Genomic DNA, 5,950 nt, shown 5'->3' on the forward strand with positions numbered 1-5,950 from the left:
AGTCAGCTTTTTGATTTTTTTTTTTTTTTGTGAGTGTGTGTCAAGGAAATTCAAGCTAAAATGAAACAAATAGAAGACAAAATCATCTTTTAATCTGCAAAAAAAAAGAAAGAAAAAGAAATATCTCCCGTGCGTCTATTCGGGATCCAGATGAGAGATTAGAGTGCGTGATTTAGGTTGATATTTTAGTAGCAAATCCTTCAATTTCACCAGAACGGCCACGATCACAATGAAAACTCAAAAACTTCATAATTCAAATTAAGATTAAAAATGGTGGACTTCCTCTTGGGTTGAGGTCATGACACCAACAAGAACTTTTTTATTGGTCTGGTCAAGTTACATGTGCAAGGTGAGAAACTGAAATATTTTGCACAAGATCAATTTCTCCAGGTCTGTCGCACAATGTTTCATTCGATTTTTGTTTACGGTACCAAAAAGATGACACATTTAGGTGAGAAAGACAGTAAAACCATAACAGAAATTCATAGCGCCTTCACATTTATTATTTTTTGAACCGTTACAGCAAGCAAACCTCAGAGCCCCAAGTGTAGTGTTTTTAATTTATAAGTTATCCCAGTTTTCCACTAGATGGAGCCCTTTCACAAAGTACTTCAGGTCATTTTACGCCTTCAGTTCTACAGAACAAACTTTTTTATTTATAGCAGCCTCAACATGTGAATGCACACACACTTAAATGTGTGCTTAACACACATGGGTCAAATCTAACCTGATCAATGCTATGACATTGACACAACAAACATCTTTAAACTCTTCTGTTAATAAACATGGATTTACATATGGCTAATCAATTGGGCATCAAAAAAATTTCAGATTATGTCGTGTTCAATTTTATTGAAAGCGCCGTTCATGTGATAAAATCTATCTTTACTGTAAGAGAATGGTTAAAACCCTGAGGGTGGATAAACAGAACTCAACATGGACGTGTTCTACATGTTCTCCCTCTGTGTGCAGGTGTCTAACGACATGTTCGTCCCTCCAGTAGCGATTAGAAGATAGAGACACAGACAGTCACATCAGATGCCCATTACCCTGTCACGAACCCCCACCGCTGATCTAGTGTCCAACAACGTCACTGATAAGCTTCTGATTAATTTCTGATCCCTTATCTTTGGTTCAAATTATCAGTTTCATCTTCGTTCACAGGGATTAACTAATCTGCAGGATCTCGTTGCTTCTCCTGCTGCTCCTGCTAAATCTTTACATTTCTTCTGCTCACACCTAATTACCGCTCTGGTGCTGATGCTGTTCTTCATCAGCACCGGCTAATGTGACGTGATGATTTAATCTAGCGTTTGCTCCCCCTGTATCATAAAAGTGATGCATGCTAATGCGTCTTATTAACATCCATCAAATGGCGATGTAACAGCGGGGGTTAACCGCCTCTGCTGACAGGCGATAAATCCCATCCCTCCACTCATCAGTCACGTCTGTGACGCTGAAGCTGAGCTTCACTGGAGAGCTCAGGTCCGACTAACGGGAGGTCGCTGTCTGCATCACTGGTTGTCAAACAGAGGTGTCCATAAAATGTTCATCAAAAATATATCCACCAATCATATTGAGAAGTTTGACCTGGTGCAGCCTTGGGATGCTCCACCTTTAAGGCACTATTTAAGTTGTCTGTCCAAAAAAAAAAAGATTATTATTGAGCATATAGGGTGAGTAATTTAACATTAAGCCTAAATGTCTACACTTTATTTTTTATATTTCTGCTCTAAATTATCATTGTGATTCTGTACTATGGCGATAAGGCCACTCTATTCTGTTCTAATTTCTTTTCTTTATTGAAGACTTGAACTTGGCTGTAGTTCAATGGGCGGCACAGTGGTGCAGTGGTCAGCACTGTCCCCTCACAGCAAGAAGGTTCCAGATTCGAGCCCCGGCTCCAGCACAGGATCTTTCTGTGTGAGTCTCCATGTTCTCCCTGTTCCTGTTCTCTCTGGTACTCCAGCTTCCTCCCACAGTCCAAAGACATCAAGAGGGGACGAGGCTGATTGATACTCTAAATTGACTGTAGATGTGACTGGTTGTCTGTCTACATGTGTTGGCTGGCGGCCCGTTCGGGGTGAACCCCACCTCTCACCTGAAGGCTGCTGGAATAGGCTCAACCCCCCCAAGAAAATGGATGAATGGATGGATGGATGTTTGGAGTTCAATGATATGACTGAGCCTGATCCTCCTCCCTCTGGTCCAGCTCCTCCTCTGTCATCAAGTCTCCCACCACTACTTCTTCTTCTTTTTCTTCATCATCTTGTTGATGCCCTCCTCCACCACCCCAACTCCACCTTCAACTGGAGGACTCAGGAGACCTCCTTGCTGGGGCAGGCTCAGACCCCCTCCTGCAGAGCTGTCCTCCAGGATCTGTTCCAGCCCTGTGCGCGGAGTCTACATCAAAACCTTCATCCTAATAGAGCCTGTCATTTTGTATATGTGTGGCGAACAGTACATTAGAGAGCACTCAGATGTTGTGCACTCCACCAAACACAGCGTGAAACAAGTGCAGGAGCAAATATCGTAGTGTGTGTCTCCTGTGGAGTGAGAGACAGCAATGAGAGTGCTGAACTCTGGTGCAAATACCACTTCCTGGTTTCACTAGGTGGCGCTGGAGAACACACATAAACTTTTGCTCGAGAATTTAATGGATTCTTCTCCTCTCCACCTTTTTTTCCCTCTCTCTCGGTGAAAATCTGATCTAGATGTGTCGGCTGAATGACGAACATCTCCTGATATTTTACCGTGATGGTCTTGACAATGAAATGCGACAATGAGCTGTGGTGGGTGTCATCAAGGTGAGCCTCTCTGACACCCACTCTTATCCATTTCATCTTTGTCTCAGGTTCATTGCCCGTGAAACATGCTGGCGGCCCACACTCATCCTTTCATTTCAAGTGCATCATTCATTCCTCTCTCTCACCTTGCTGCCACGAGTGCTGCAGCCTCTCCGTGCTGGAGGTTTCCACTAACAAAAAGTTGAGGATAATGATCACGTAATACCTGCCCCTGCGAACGCTGTGGTCGAATATACGAGGCAGACAAACCTTTATTTAGGTGGGTGGTGGCATGGGAGTAGAGAAATCAGGCTGGAAAGATACACTGTAGCCATTTAGCATAGAAACTGGAAGCAGAGGGGGAAACCTGGTTCTCCACAAACTCTTTGTTTACATTAATAAGATTTTTCAAAGTGAGCCCCTTGATATGTTTGAGGAATGCTAGTTTAGAGACTTACACAGACTGCAAATGACAATGAAAAAAAAAAAAAAAGGACGAAAATTGCGCTCTGTGGGTTCAGGAAAGAGGACAGTCACTTCTAATTCTGCCAAAATGATAAAGAAGTAGGCTCACTCTCCGAAAGGAACCCACGCCAGGTAATCTAACAAAGACGGAAACACACTAACAACTAAAACCTGAACAGAAATCCAGACAAACAACTGAGGGTGTTTGAGCCTCTGAACGCACAAAGGAGCCGGGAACATCTCCTTCAGACAGGTTGATTACCAGCAGTGGAGGGACAACGTCACAGGTGTAACCAATAGCTCCCATAACACCTTTGTGACCCTAAGATACTTAAAAACTCCATTAAAGCCTCACAGGAACTTTTTCATCATAACTGTTGGAGAAATGACTCCCTTTTTTGCGCTGTGGGAAGTGGAAACCGTTTTGAAGAACCTTTACAGCTCCTATCTTCAGGGAGGGTTGTTTCTTTATAGGAACCACGAATGACGTAACTGAATCGGTGGAAGACGAGGTGATGGAGCACCGGTGACCACTGCAGACAAGCAGTCCCGCCTACAGGCACATTTGGAGTCTCCAATCAACCTAATTTGCATGTTTTTGGTATGTGGAAGGAAGATGGGGGGCACACAGAGACGGGGAAAGCATGCATTCAGTCAACCGTCAAAACTTGAACGTCCTTGCCATGAGGCGACAGTGATAACCACTCCACCACCGTGCTGAGCCCATAACCGCCATTTAAAAAAAAGCCATTTGGAAGGCAGCAGCTCACTCGTGAGCAGCGACTGTGCCGTCAGCTGGCTTACATCACATAACCTGCAAATACACAGTGAAACAAGGTACTAGTGGGAAAAAGGAAGATAAAAAATAGTTCTCATATTGGTCCAAAAGCGCCTGATAAGTTATGATCCGACTGACCAGTTCTTGAGGGAGCCACTGGAAATAAATGATGAACTAAAAAGATTTTGGCGGCCAAAGGTCCCTCTGTGCTCGTGCATTTTAGGAATATCTGATTTCTGAGATTTTTCATTTCACAGACTGTACTATAAGATAGTCTTTAAAAAAAACCAAAACAACTAAGAGATTAATTTGGGAGTATTGACTTAACTTTAGCTAATGTAGGTAACAGTAAACACTCATTTTGGTGAATTTTAATGATAGTATTGTGCAGTCACAGAAGGTAAGCATATCACACATTTCTGCTGGTAATTGTTCTGTATCTACTATGAGATTTACAACAGAAGATGCTAATGCTTCTTTTGTTGTTTACTCTCAACAATGCATCTTATTACATTCGGGATCCAGCTGGTTTATTAATTTTGCTAAACGCTCCTTTGAGAGCTCGCTCCAGAGCGATAGCGCAGGGATATCAGACGATCGGATTATAGCAAAGTCAAGGTTATTTACATACTTCTGTTCAAAATCATTATTTCAGAACTCAAAAGAGTTTTTAAACTTGACAAGAGAATGTGTGGTGACAGAATTCTTTTCCGTCGTCGCTCTCGGCAAAATTGATAAATGCTTTCTTCTGATCAACAGCTACAGAAAACTTCAATTACTTTGTAGTCATTTGATGGGGGGGGGGGGGGGGGGGGAACTATTATATCAATGTCGAGGCTTGGTCTATGTGTTCCTGTACAATATACACCACCGGATCCCAAAACCTCAAGCAAGAACTCTCAGCACAAACCAGACGTAAACACACCACAATCACTTCATCAGGCGAGGTGGCGTGCTTTACATTCGTCATATTTTCCCAACTGAACTGGATTATGCATTCATGTCAAAAGCGAGATCAAGCATCCTGTCATTGTATGAATACGTGGAACAATTTCCCAAGCTTGTTTACGACCTGGTTATACATGAATCAAAGCTTTATGAAAGTCTCTTCCATCTCAACGGCAATGACGAATCACCTTGCATGTATATTGGGAATAATGGTCCTGTAATGAATACAGTGCGGCGTGCATTCATCATCACCGAGTGTGCCTTACAAATCAAGATGAAAGAGCGGCAACAACAATGCATAAGGATCTAAAGATAAAACTAACATAAACATCCTTAAAATGGCTTTAATTCATCTTCAGCAAAAACAAGCTGGAAGCTAAATTAGACTCTTACACATCCAGAAGGTATGAAACATTTTGTGGCCTCCTGATGAATGTAAATCAAATAGTTTATTTTTGATTTAGTCTCTGATCCTGAGGGAAATATGTGTTAACACCAGCTGGTGTATGAAGGTAGAGTCTGCTGCATTTTCTATTTAAAAAAAGAAAGAAAAGACTTAATCAACGTAAAAAGGCTTCTAGACATAAGTGGCTGTGACTGTGTGTGCGGAGCCGCTGCACTTTGACTGTATTTCATTGTTTTTTTGTTGTTGTTGTCGTTTACTTTGTTTTCTCATTGTCTCAGAGTGGAAGTTTTGCCACCTGGCGTTTAGCTTGTGCTAAGTGGGGGTTAGCTTGTCCTTGCTGGCATTTAGCTTGTTTTAACCATCTTTTAGATTGCGCGAACTGCTGTTTAGCTCATGCAAACTGCATTTTAGCTTGTCCTAGGTATCGTTTAGTTTGTGGTAGCTGACTTTAATCGTGGCTAGCCATTGTTTAGCTTGTGCTAGCCATCATTAAGCTTGTCTCATGTTGCCAGGGGTCCGGGTGGTGGGGTGGGGTGGGTTGTACACTGCTAGTGCCATTGGGTCTGG

Source organism: Aulostomus chinensis, chromosome 21 (genome assembly GCF_037954235.1).
Source record: "Aulostomus chinensis isolate RoL2024-O1b breed Wild chromosome 21, RoL_Achi_v1.0, whole genome shotgun sequence".
In the NCBI taxonomy this organism is placed as follows: domain Eukaryota; kingdom Metazoa; phylum Chordata; class Actinopteri; order Syngnathiformes; family Aulostomidae; genus Aulostomus; species Aulostomus chinensis.